This window comes from Leuciscus leuciscus, assembly GCF_965113295.1.
Source record: "Leuciscus leuciscus genome assembly, chromosome: 14".
Classification (NCBI taxonomy): domain Eukaryota; kingdom Metazoa; phylum Chordata; class Actinopteri; order Cypriniformes; family Leuciscidae; genus Leuciscus; species Leuciscus leuciscus.
Window position 1 is genome coordinate 29,501,072 of NC_138738.1, and position 14,718 is coordinate 29,515,789.

Genomic DNA, 14,718 nt, shown 5'->3' on the forward strand with positions numbered 1-14,718 from the left:
ATATATATATATTATATATATATATATATATATATATATATATATATATATATATATATATATATATATATATATATATATATATATATACGTATACATATATTTAACAAAATGTTTTACTCTATTTTTTTTTTTTTTTTTTTTACTAATGAGCTGTGGACACAATGTCATTTTTGAGGTAAATGTAACATTATGTAACATTGTTTACAAGCTGTTTTACTGATATATTTCCACAGTTGAAAATTAAACAATTCTACAACGACATTTGTTTGAATTTGTGATAAAATTGAGACTTTGACAGCTGAGACTTTTTTTCATATCAAAGGTAGCAGAGCACAATGCTGCCCTACAAAGGCAAAAGACCTTAAGTCGCTAGAGTGTGGAACTGAGAAAAATTACTTTAAAGATTTTTAGTTGTCCCACCAAATTAATTATAGGTAGGACACTGGAAATCTGGCAAATAGATGTTTTAGTAATGACAATTATATACATAAAAAAATCTTGAGCTCAAACTTGACTTTTGACCACTATTTTTAAGTTACTGTACTCTGCCTTTGTATTGTCAGCAAAAAGTGAGAAGTCATGCCAAGGCAAAAGGCAGTGCCAGTAACTTCCACATTATCAATATTTTGTTGCTGATCACCATTAACAAAATCATTATAGTAACACCTGTATAAAATCTAGTGATCATGGCATTTATTTTGTATGATTTACAATTATGTATAGCCATCTATTGCTATCCTGTGCTTTGGTTGCATTCTGATGGCATTATTAATATATTTGACATGACAAAATACCTCCATAGATATAATGGACATTAAAACAAAGGATGATAACCATACAATCTGGTAGGTAGCATTATATGATAGAACACCGGCACAGTAACTTCATATTGACGCGTGGCTAAACAAAGGCAGAGTACCGTAACTCAATTTGAGCGTTCCAAAACAAAGCCAAAGAGCGGTAACTGATGTTACGGTGTTCTGCCTTTGTTTCTCATGGGCTTTTGGAAGTTACTGTTAAGACAACTCATTATTTTCTCGAAAAACAACGGAATTGATTCAAGATACTCATGCACATGATAAAGGAGGTCTTGAATGTGCCAAAAATATAAATAACTCATTTTCGACCAAAAACGAAGTTACGGTCTTTTGCCTTTGCACGGCAGAATGCATATTGTGAATATAACACTAAAAGGTTCATCAAAATGAAGATTGATTAAAATCAAGAAATTTTTATTGTCAACCCAGCCATAGCATCCACACAGCTGTTTACCTCTTGTAATTATCCACGTTGTGTTCACAAAATAGACTCTGACACGGTCAAACCATTTGCTATTCCAGTTGAATATTTTTGGTTACCTCACTGTACCATCATGTAAGTATTTTCCTAATGTATCCAGGAGCAGATCCAGAGATGCTATGAGAGCTTTGGTTTTGCTAGTTTTCAGCAGATGTCTCTCAAAGCGACAGCTGGAAGATGCAATCAGACGAACAACTCAAGAGCACTTGAATTTCCGCCAACAGAAGCGTGCGCCAGTCTCACAGTTTCAGGAATCAAAGAAGCTCTCCAACAAAGGACCTTGGGCATCTCATTCCCCTCTAAATACCTCCTCTTTAAATGTCTTAATAGAGTAACTGCTGAACACAAAAAGCACTTTGCATTGAACTGTGAATTATATAATGTGAAAACACATTAAAAGATGGATTCAGAAGATACAAGATTAAGCAACAAGAGATGGAGAGTTTCACTGTCCTCATCCACTTGTTTAGTAAATTACCATGTGTGTATTGAATAGCCGCCAAATTCTGCTTTAGAAGAGAGATAGAGGGATTGATACAGGCACAGAAAGATACTTTTCAGATGACAATGCTCTCAGATCCCAGTACATCTGCAATACTCTCACACAAACACAAAACATACACACAATACTAAGAACACACTCACACCAGCTCTTAGTGTCAGTCTTCTTCATTACCATAAAGAGATTGACAGCATTAAATCGGCTCGTTTATGATAAACGCAAGTCGATTTAATGCTCTCAGTCTCTTTATCCCTTTATGACAGGATGTAGAGAAGGACTAGGACTAGAACTAGGGTCACACATATAAACATTTCAGGAGTTGATAAGTAAAATGTCATACTTTGACAACTATTTCGACATCAGAGCAAACTAATATAAACACTATAAAAACTAGTTTTGGGTCTGTAAAATTGGTTAATGTTTTTAAAAAGTATTTTAATTATAAGTTTTAAGTTTTTATTATAGTATATTATAGGGGTGTAACAGTACATGTATTCATCCCAAACCGTTCGGTTCGGTGCATACAGTCAAACGACGGATACAGTCAGTCACAGGCCATCCACACTGCAATCTAGAAAGGGGCACAGACGGTAGTGCAATGCTGTTTGCCAACCACCACAACAGGAAAAAGAGCGGAAGAAGAGGCGATCTATGCACTAACCCAAAACAAGAGTTCAGATGGCATGCAAGAGCTAGTAGCCTACGCTAAATTTCGATACATTTTTGTGACGCGCTCCACTAACCTCACGGAAAGGAAACCGGGACGGCAAAAAGCGGCATCCGGTGGTTTTCTTTATTTTACTAAAGCACAATTGTTTTTATTGTAAGTGTAGACAAATAACAGTTTCAAATGATGTCTTACTCGTTGTGATCATAAATGACAGAGTATTTCAAGTTGTTTCTGCTGTTATAATGAGAAAATCATTTGACATTGAGCCGATGTGTCTTGTAGGAAGTCCACTGATGAAATATGCGTGTTAAATGGGACGCGTCAGATGCCACTTTACTCGCTGTCTCCTCGTGGGAAGGTGAAGTAGGCTCTTTTTCACCTTCTCGCTCATCTTTCTGTGATTTCTTGAAAAAGCATAATATTGAACTTTGTGGATGAGCAATTTTCACAGCATGTTAATGAACTCCCACGCGCAAAGAACGATATAATCTCTGCACAAGTTTTATTTTTCATTCTATTTATTTTGTACTTTATAACACAAGATATGTTTTTCAGTTGTGTAGCTGATTGTGACTAAATACCTTTCATTTTTTAATCAGCCCTACAAAAAATATGACTCACTATGCAAGAGTTCATTCTGTTTACTGCTTAGTGCACTATAGGAGGCTGTACTGTACCAACTACCTCAGGGGGGACAAAAAGCCGCTAGGTGGAACAAACTGTATTTTGCATACACTGTAAAAAATGTCTGTGAAATTAACTGTGTAATTCTGTAAAATCATGACATCAAAATTTTGTAAATAGAAAAACAATGAAATTTTGTTAAATTTACAGTACTATTTTGAAAAAATTGTACAAATGCTGATGTAAAATACTGAACCAAACAAAACTGTTGATTTTACAAGAATGTGTTAAAATAATCATATTAATTTGTAGAATTTACAGATTTATGAAATTTAAGCAGAAATAAAAACTATGCAGAAAGCAACAATGCAGTTAAAATTACAACATGACAGTGTTAAAATATTTTTCGGACATACATATTCTCAATAGCCTATCAACAAGAAAATTTACATTTTATACATGTTATATTTTACAGACAAAATATGTTCCAAGGACAGCATCTGTGTTAATATGAATTTTAAAATTCATATTTAAAAACAGGCAATGGGTCTTTTAGGTCCAACAGCACTGTAAAATTACTAGCTAAATACTAACTGGTAGGAATTGCACATTGTATCTGTCGACAGTTAAGGGGACATTATACAATAGCCAAACCGTTCATTTGTTATTTTGAACAATTAATTAATTCAATTGTAAATGATCAAATAAAATAATTTATTTTCTTTTTCATTTACAGAATAATGTCATTAATATTTATATTTATATTTTGTTGATGTAAAATTTACATTCCCATGTAACGTTATATGAACATCTGCGTTTGAATGTCGCGCAGTAGATTTCAGATTATCGCGGGATCACGGATCAGCTGTTTTGATGAACTTCACGACGAGAGTGCGCGCACACCAATTCTGCCAGCGAGTCCGTGGAGTTTTGCATGACATATCAAATCTGGTAAGTGAACGGTTTGTTTTCTACAAACTTGAAAAACAATTATATGTTATGACTGAGGCTATTTTGCGTGGACTAGGTTTCATGTTCAGTTCAACGCACAACTCTTTCAGTTTGTTTCTTTCATGCTGAGAAACGTTAACTAGGATAAAAAAGAGCGATTTTGTTATAAAAAACGTCCAACTGTCGTTTCTGCAGCAAAGCAGATTTCTGAATATCACGTGATCAGCCGTTTTGACGAACTTCATAAGTTAGAGCGCCCGCCATTTCTGCCAGTGTGCTAGTGGAGTTGTGCCTGACATGTACAATTGTGATATCTTGAACTGGTAAGTGAACAAACAGTTCGTTTTATAAAAAAACAACAAAAAAAAACAGTACCTGTGTATGTTTTGACTGGGGATATTTTGCCATCATAATGATGCGTACGATTGGATGATAAAGGCTGTAAACTGTGTAGGTTTTATTATCACCTCAACTCTTTTCAGTTTTTTTTTTCTTTCATGCTGAGTAACGTTAACTGAGATTTAAAAAAATCGATTTTGTTAGTTTGATCTAACGACTAACGTTTCCTGTCGTTTCTGCAGCAAATCAGATTTCTGATTATCACAGGATCAGCCATTTTGACGAACTTCACAAGTGAGAGCGCCCGCCATTTCTGCCAGTGAGCTAGCTGCTAACTTAGTGGAGTTGTGTATGACATGTAAAATTCCGATATCTTGCACTGGTAAGTGAACAAACAGTTCGTTTTATTTAAAAAAAACAGTAACTGTACAAGTATATGTTTTGACTGAGGCTATGCCATCATAATGATGCGACGAACTGTTGGTTAATTAGGCTTTAGACTGTGGGTTTTATGTTCAGCTCAACTTTTTCAGTTTTCTTTAATGGTGAATAATGTTAACCAGTATAAAAAAAAGAGCGATTTTGTTAGTTTGCTTAAAGTCGACTAATGTACTGTCATTTCTGCAGCAAAGCAGATTTCTGATTATCACAGGATCAGCCATTTTGACGAACTTCATGAGTGGGAGTGCCCGGCTGCCCGCCAATTCTGCCAGTGAGCAAGTGGAGTTTACATGTAAAATTGAGATATCTTGCACTGGTAAGTGAACAAACAGTTCGTTTTATTTAAAAAAAAACAGTAACTGTACAAGTATATGTTTTGACTGAGGCTATGCCATCATAATGATGCGACGAACTGTTGGTTAATTAGGCTTTAGACTGTGGGTTTTATGTTCAGCTCAACTTTTTCAGTTTTCTTTAATGGTGAATAATGTTAACCAGTATAAAAAAAGAGCGATTTTGTTAGTTTGCTTAAAGTCGACTAATGTACTGTCATTTCTGCAGCAAAGCAGATTTCTGATTATCACAGGATCAGCCATTTTGACGAACTTCATGAGTGGGAGTGCCCGCCAATTCTGCCAGTGAGCAAGTGGAGTTTACATGTAAAATTGAGATATCTTGCACTGGTAAGTGAACAAACAGTTCGTTTTATTTAAAAAAAAAACAGTAACTATACAAGTATATGTTTGTGACTCAGGTTATTTAGTCAATGATGCTGACGAATTGGGGATTAATCAGGGTTTCAGTTTCTTTCATGCTGAGTAAGTAACGTTAGGATTAAAAATAACGATTTTTATTAGTTTAGAAGTTAGAAGCGACCAAACACCTCCACGTTTTCCCTAAAAAAATTATTGTAAGTTAAGTGGTTGCACTCAATTCATTTTATCTACATTTAAACAAATGCATTAAGTTGAACTAGTTCAACCTAATGCATTTGTTTAAATGTACTAAAATCAATTGTGTGCAACCACTTACGATAATTTTTTTTTAGTAAATTCAACGAATAATTTTTTTTTCAGTGTATTTAAATACAGTTACACGACCAAGTATGGTGACAAAATGAAACGTGGCGCTTTTCTTAGCGGGTTAAAAGGATAACTATAATGTATGGTGGAATAGCACTTGGGACTCGGGAGCACTTCGACTCGGTGCAGTAATATCGAAGTGCTCCCGAGTCCCAAGTGCTATTCCGCCATACATTATAGTTATCCTTTTTACCCGCTAAGAAATGCGCCACGTTTTATTTTGTCACCATACTTGGTCGTGTAACTGTATTTAAATGGGGAAAACGTGGAGGTGTTTGGTCGCTTCTAACTTCATCTCTGTTTGGTTCCTAATGAATGAACTGGGCTAAGCTAAGTGCTATCAAAGTGTCGCCGCGCGCCAAGAGCGATTGAGTGCACGCACTGAGACGAGAGAGGTATGTATCAACTCGTCTTAGTTAAGGGAATGACATAGTTTAATATGAAAAAACGGTGGAGTGTTCCTTTAATGAAGACTGTTTTTATTTTTGTTACTGTAATGTTGTAGTATCTTTGTTTGAATATTTTTTTTCTTACTTTCTTTTTAGGTCGATCCTGTTTTTCAGCTAAACGGTTCATGCTGTGTGTGGATCAAAACATTATACTTGACAACATCCACTCCTTCATTTCCGCCCTGTGCATGATGTTTGGGAGCTATTATATCTTCAACATCCATTACCCATCAGAGCTGGCATCAACCCTGGAGTTTCTGCAGAGGTATGTCTTCTTGGATAGGCTTTATGCAACTATTTCACTTTATTGAACTTAAAAAAATTAAGGTACTCAGACTCTTACGCCGGTTTCACACCGCAAGCGTCAGCAGCGCGTATTTTTTTCGGCGTCCATGTTAATCAATGAGTGTATTCACACCGCACGCAGAAGTGGCGCGGCAGCGCGTAGCAGGAGCAGAGCAGGAACAGCAGTGCCGCGATAGTTTCGGCGCCTAGTCTATTTTTAACGTGCCGCTTACGCTGAATTAAAGAGACAATGCATTGATCATGGCCAAAATACACCGCAGTTTTACCCAAAAAGCGCATTGATGATATCTATTGTGTTTTAAACAGTCAATCAAATGACCAAAAGCAATTTAAAAAGAAAACAAATGTCCAAAAACAAACTTGTTTGCCCGAACAATAAAAACAAAGATGAACCAAAAGTTATATAAATGAAATTATTAATAAAATAAGCTTCTTGACAAGTCTTTTCTCTTAAATGTATTTGAAAACGAAATAAAGCAATGCCAACTTATCCATTATAGACAGAGCCGGATTAACGCAAAGGCAAACTAGGCACGTGCCTAGGGCCCGATTGGCGGGATGGGGCCCAGACAGAGGGACAAAAATAAATAAATAATAAAATGTACAAATGTCCTATCTACAATTTATTTCAATATTTATTAATTAAATAAGCTTCTTGACAAGTCTTTTCTCTTAAATGTATTTGAAAACGAAATAAAGCAATGCCAACTTATCCATTATAGACAGAGCCGGATTAACGCAAAGGCAAACTAGGCACGTGCCTAGGGCCCGATTGGCGGGATGGGGCCCAGACAGAGGGACAAAAATAAATAAATAATAAAATGTACAAATGTCCTATCTACAATTTATTTCAATATTTATTAATTAACTAAAAAATAGTGATGATGTTTATCTTAACCATAGACTGTTACATTACTGCAGTTAAACCAATTAATGTGTCCGTTACAAAGCGGGTGCCGGCTTCTGAAAGTATGTGTAACGAACGCATCCATCAGGTGCTGCGAGGCAAAAGCCTAATAAGCACACAAAGAAGCACAGCTCATAATGCAGGTGTGTGAGTTGTCGTCATCTATTTTGGAGTGATTGCAATGTATTCTAAATATAAACTTGTACTGTAGATCAGCGTCATTTCTGGAAAAATCATTCACCGCTTTATTACGAGTTTAAAAGAGCGCGAGCGTCATTAACGTGCCCAGACGAGACGCTTTGAATTTGCGCGGACAATGAATAACATCGCGTCGGGAGCTGACTAGTAAAAAAGCTACAAAATTAAAAGACAAGACGTCTGTATTCTAAGTTAAAAAGCCAACACACTACAACATTTTTAAATGTTTCAAATAAAGGATCTCATATCTATGGGTCTATCTTCTAAATTCTGCTGATGATTAGATTATACCCTGACATTACGCCAATAATATCAGTTTATATATATTTTTCTGCTCAGTAGCGATCGTGTCTTTCTCTTCCACTTGATTTGTGTATAGCATATTTAAGGTAGCAATGCAATATAAAAGCACTTATGCTCATCTACTGAAGTGGGATTCTGGAACTGTGAATAAATTGAATAAAACAGCAAAATAACAACAACAACAATAACATCTTCATTAAACAAAAAAGAGATTACCTTAGATAAAGTTTGAATAATATGTACATACAGTACCGGTAAAAGTCTGGACCCATTACTATTTTTAATGTTTTTGAAAGAAGTTTATTATTATGCTCTACAAGCCTGCATTTATTTGATCAAAAATACAGAAAAAAACAGGAATATTCAGCAAGGATGTGTTAAATATATAAAAAGTGATAGTGAAGACTTTTTTAAAACAACTTTTTAATAATCAAAAATCCTGAAAAAAAGTATCACAGGTTATAAAATAAATATTAAAGGAGATGTTCACTTTTAAAATGAAAATTCTGTCATCATATACTCACCCTCATGTTGTTTCAAACCTGTATGAATTTCTTTCTTCTGCTGAACAGAAAGGAAGATATTTAGAAGAATGTCAGTAACCAGACAGTTTCTGGTCTCATTGACTTCCATAGTATATTTTTGTCCTATTATGGAAGTCAATGGGACCCAAAAACTGTCTGGTTACTGACATTCTTCTAAATATCTTCCTTTGTGTTCAGCAGAAGAAAGAAATTCATACAGGTCTGAAACAACATGAGGGTGAGTATATGATGACAGAAGTTTCATTTTAAAAGTGAACTTCTCCTTTAAGCACCATTTCTAACATTTGATAATAAATCAGAATATTATAAAGTTTTCTGAAGGATCACGTGACACTAAATTCAGCTTTGAATCACAGAAATATAAAGTATAGTAAAATAGAAAACCATTATTTTAATAATATTTCACTATATTATTTTTCTGTATTTTTGATCAAATAAATCCAGGCTTGATGAGCATAAGAAACTTCTTTCAAAAACATTAAAAATAGTAATGTGTCCAAACTTATGTACTGTGTAAGTAAAAATATACTGCTTTTAAAATTAAATGTTGTATAAATAAAAAGGTTAGGAATCATATTTGTTTCAAGTGTTTTTTTATTGGGGGTGGGGGGCCTCCAACATGAATTTTGCCTAGGGCCTCCTAATGTCTAGAACCGGCCCTGATTATAGATATACTCTGTCTGTACAAAACCCGCGGTTCAGCGTGTCCTGCTCCTGCTCACCATATGCACTGCTCCTGCGCTGCTTACGCTCTGCTAATGCGTGCAGTGTGAAACCGGCGTTACGCTGTTGACGTAACATATACATTACAACGCAACAGTGCAACTCTTCCAAAATGCCAGAATGCCGGCTTACCGTTTGCCGACGATATTCAGTTGAGCACCACGATGCATGCGTGCGATTCGTTCCTTATTGGAGGACTTGGAAGCGTTGCATTGTTTATGTTGCGTCAACAGCGTAAGAGTCTGACACAGGCTAGAAAAAAATTGTTGAATAAAGTCGTTATTTTTGTTTGTTTTGCCTACAAAATGTATTCTCGTCGCTTCATAAAATTAAAGGACAACTCCGGCGCAAAATGAACCTGAGGTGTATTAACACATTGGTGCCAAGTCGGCCGTTCTCTGGGATTTGTTTTCATGATAATCAAATGTAAGAGTTTTATCTCTAAAAACTGATTAGCTTATTACGCTAGTATATGGGGCAGCAACTAAGTCAAAATAAATCGCTAGTTAATAACACTAACAAGGCTCAAAATAGCCTCACACTAACACGGTAGCATAATGAGGGGTCCCTACATGCAAACCGAAGCATTGAGAACTTTGTAAGTGTACAGACAGTTTAATAAGAAGATACTTTATAAAGACAACACTTCGCGTATCTTCTTATTAAACTGTCTGTACACTTACAAAGGTCATTATTGCAATATAAACATATGAAATGGCCTTTTATTTTATCATTGATTTTTAACTGGAGTCACTGATAAACTGCAGATGTCTGATTGACAGGCCCAGCTATTATTAAAGGGTTCGTTCAAGGGATACTTGCCCTAATGTCTTTCCAAACCCATAAGACATTTGTTCATCTTTGAAACGCAATTGAAGCTTTTAATTAATGCTTTTTAATGAAATCGGAGAGATTTCTGTCCCTCTATTGACAGCTACGCAACTACCACTTTGACGCATCAAAAAGTTCATGAAGAGATTGTAAAAACTAATCCATATGAATTGAGTGTTTTAGTCCAAATTTTCACATCACTTTATTTGATGAACAGATTTATTTAGGTTTTTATTCACATATAAACGGTCAGCAAACACAAACAAATTCAACCAGCCCTGCTTGATGCACAAGAACAAACCTCATTGGTTCTTGAGAAAGCTCAAACAGGCTGCCTGGTTCTCGCATGTCAAGTGAACATGCTTGAGCTTCTATTTACCACAACTGATGTGTAAGCTGATGAATATGTGAATAAAAGACTAAATTAACTTCAATTCAGATTAGTTTTTCAATCTCTTTCAACTTTTTGAAGCAAAGTTTCAGCTGCGTAGCAGTCAATGTAAGGATCAGATATCTCAGATTGCATTAAAAAATCTTAATTTAAGATAGTCTTAAAGAACTAAAGTCTTACGGGTTTGGAACGACATGAAGGGTGAGTAATCAATGACAGCATTTTTGGGTGAACTAACCCTTTAATAACTAAAATATTTTATTTATCTTGAATAAAGAAATGTAAGTTATTTTTTCTGTTAATAAAACTATTTTATAATTAATAAGTTGCCTGTTTTTCTTCTTTCCCAAGGTGTTTTTTCTCCCTCAACCCAGAGAAGGGCACCAAAGTGGAGAATACACAAACTTCACGTCTCAATGTGAACCCAAGAGTCCTTACTTTAATTCAGGAACTTTCAGATCATGAGTGGCGCGATGTCTGAAACTCTATGGATGTTTGTTTGGACTTTACTCTGAATTTTGTTTTAGCTTCTATGCTCAGTTCTTCAAGATCAACCCAGAGAAGGGCACCAATGTGGAGAAGACACAAACTTCACGTCTCAATGTGAACCCAAGAGTCCTTTAATTCAGGAACTTTCAGATCATGAGTGACGCGATGTCTGAAACTATGGACATTTGTTTGTACTTTACTCTGAATAAGGTTTGTTTCAGCTTCTATGCTCAGTTCTGAAGATAATTTTTTCAGGCGAGTTTGTATGCAACTTAGTTTTATTGCTCTTATATTTTGTGATATTGTGCTGTACATCAGTTTGCAGAGATTAATTGTTTAACAAATATTCTCTTTCTTGCCCTCTCCTTCTCTATTTTTCATTTTTACTCTTTTTCTCATCTTTGTTTCCTTCCATCTCTTTACCTCCATCTTTTCTCTATCAGTTCCAATGAGATAATTAAGCTGTACATATTACAAATGTGTATTTTGTGCTGCTTTAATATTAATAAAGAAGGCAAGACAAAAGGCAGAAAATTGATGTTTTTATGCATTTTTTTACTGAAATGCACAGTTTAAAACTATAAAGTTGTTTACACTACAGTGACTGTCATTTTTACAAAATTATTCTGGCAACCACAGCTGCCAAATTATGTTTGTAAAAACAACAGGATTTTTTTGTATAAACAAACTTAAAGTCTGTATTTCTTACAGTAAATCCCTGTAAATTTTACAGGATTTTTTTTACAGTGACTGTAATTTTTACAAAATTATTCTGGCAACCCAGCTGCCAAATTTTTTTTGTAAAAACGACAGAATTTTTTTTACAGTGTACTGTCTGTTCAAAATAAAAGAAAAGAAAACTAGCATTGGGGATTTGTTTCTTTTTCCTGTTGTACCGAACTTGTATCAAACCAGGACCCCAAAACCGAGGTAAATCCGAACCGTGACTACCCGTTACACCCCTAGTATATTATTATTACTCATATTATAATAAATACTTACATTAAATAAATATTAAATGAAAAATTTAGCTTTTACATGCGTCAAGTAGATAAACACTGCTTCTGTTTTTCCAAGTAACAGTCAGTAATAAAGAACCAGAGCAGTAAGCGGTTTTGTCTTTTTCTTCGTCCATGTTTTGGGGTAATTTTAAACAACATAATAGACATTGCAAACATTTACATCGCAAAGACTTATACACAGATCTGATATTTTCCAGAAGATCGGAAACATTAAAAATGTTTTGGTCCTGGTTACATTCCCTACCCGCTGTGTTAGTGCGTTTACATTAATATCTCACCCAAAGGGCCATTTTGATCAAGAAGCACATTTGATCATTCATGCATGCACACATGGCTGCTGTGTTCGAAAATATCTGCCTGCCAGTCAGACAACACTTGAGGACTGACTGAGATCACTAAAAGTAGCAGTACTAAGTACAAAACAGAATTAAAAATAAAGAATAAAAAACTGAGTGCGGAATCATGAAGTTTCTCAGTCTGTGTAGTGTGTCTCAAGGCTACGAGAAGAGAGAGGTATTAGACGTGCTGTGTGTTCAGGGTATGCACATGTTTGGTTTGGTAGGTAATAGAGCTGCGCGATTAATCATTAAAAGATTGCACTCTGGATTCAAACTCATTCCTAAATGACAATGATTCGGCCGTGTTTATTAAACCTTTGACAAAATCACAGTGAACGTTCAAATATTCGTTGACGCTGCCGCTGACCCCGAGAAAGCAGTTATTATGTAGACTGTAGGTATGAAACAGCTTCACAAACAGTCTTTTCAACCATACAGTATTATTTCTGTTACACATATTTGAATTATCGCATAAGTACTGTGATAAAAGTTTATTCATCTCAGATATAAACACTGATGTCTACGGTAGCGATGAAATTAGAGTAGATTCCCTTTTGAAAGCAACTTGGCACTTAAAATAAATATTGTATCAATTACAGTGTAATGCCACTATGTGGCGACAAGTGAGTTAAAAAAAGTATGTCACTGAATCATTCATTCAAACAGATTTCAAATGAATGAAACATTTTAAATAGACTGCAACAATTAACATTTTGTCAGAACTAATACTACAGTAAATTACTTATTTTGTGTAGTTGTCTCTTGTCTGTTCAGAATGGTGGGAGAATGGTGATCTCGATTTAAAAAAAATATATATAGTAATATTAATAATAATAATAATAATAAGGAATCGCAATTGATCCAGAATCGTGTGTGTGTGTGTGTTTGTGTTAGTTAATAAGTAGTACTAGTGTCTCTGGATTATTATTTTTTTCAGCACTCAGGCGGTGAAGTTGAACCATGTGACTGTGCACTCTTGTAACCCAGTTGCTGGGAAAGCCTTGACCCTGAGGTGAAGAAGGGATGAAGAGAGAGGAGGGGGCTAGTGAGGCCACATGGGCCAGCTGTGACACACAGGAAGTCAGAAATGTGACCTTAAAGTTATAGTTCAGCCAAGAATGAAAATTCTGTCATCATTTACTCATCTGTACATTTCGGCCAATTCGTATGACTTCCTGTTTTTCCATTAAACGTGAAAGGGGCTGTTCTGAAAAATGCTCTTAATTAACGGGAATGAGGACTTAATAGCCTCAGGCCCCAGAAATGGAGAAAAGCTATAGATAAAATGCATAAAAAGTAGTCCATTTGTAACCATACAACACCTTTGTTTAAGAAATGGGCTACCTCTCAAAATCTCATTTGTGCACATGTGAAGATTTTCAGCAAATAGTGACTTAATTTTGTATAGCTTTAAAATACTTGGAATATAGTGCATGTATCATATGGGCCAATTTTACACTACTGTTCAAAAGTTTGGGGTCAGTAAGATAAATGAAGTTTCTTATGCTCACCAAGGCTGCATTTACTTGATCAAAAATGCAGTAAATCAGTAACATTGTGAAATATTGTAACCATTCAAAATAACTGTTTTATATTTTAAGATATACTGTATATACACGTATGTACTACATATAAGCTGAATTATAAGCATTAATTCCTCCAGTCTTCAGTTTCACATGACAGAAATCATTCTATGTTGATATGGTGCTCCAGAAACAAACATTTATTATTAACAAGATGTGCTGCTTAATTTTTTTTTTTTTTAAACTGATAAAACATTTTCTGTATTCTTTGATAAATAGACAGTTAAAAAGAACAATTTACCTGAAATATAAATATTTTGTAATATTCTAAATATCTACAGTCACTAATCAATTTAAAGCATCATCGCCAAATAAAACTAAAGTATTAAATTATAAAAAAAAATTTTTTTTTAAATAGTACTGACCTCAAACTTTTAAACAGTAGTGTATGGTCATTTTTTGAGCTTGATAGGCCTCTGGTCGCTGTGTAGCTTGTGCTGTATATAAAATAACAAATTCTTCTCTACTTTTTTTATCCAACGCAATAAAAAATTCATAGAGAAAATTACGATGACAATTTTTATTTTTGGGTGAACTATCCTAGAAAAGAGATAAGCCAGTATATTTGGCCCATATATTCGTATGGTTTAGCACTGCAGTTTTCCTTGTTAGCAGAACGGAAAATTTGACTAAGTCATGTAGGATGGAAAAGGATGCTATCAAGAAGCTTTTCTCTGCTCTCCAATTGTCACTGAAAACACTATCATTTCAACTATAAAGTG

General features: G+C 34.9%; 1 protein-coding gene and 1 long non-coding RNA gene across 2 annotated transcripts in view; one reads left to right on the plus strand and one right to left on the minus strand.

Annotated features, from left to right (window-relative positions):
- The window catches only part of nck2b (NCK adaptor protein 2b), a 60,972-nt gene that overhangs the window by 26,274 nt on the left and 19,980 nt on the right, over nt 1-14,718 (minus strand). The gene's annotated exons all lie outside the window — the stretch shown is intronic.
- On the plus strand, nt 4,663-11,345 carry LOC309474560. The gene is made up of 3 exons (XR_014197378.1): nt 4,663-4,770; nt 6,457-6,625; nt 10,916-11,345. It is a non-coding gene; the product is annotated as an uncharacterized lncRNA (long non-coding RNA).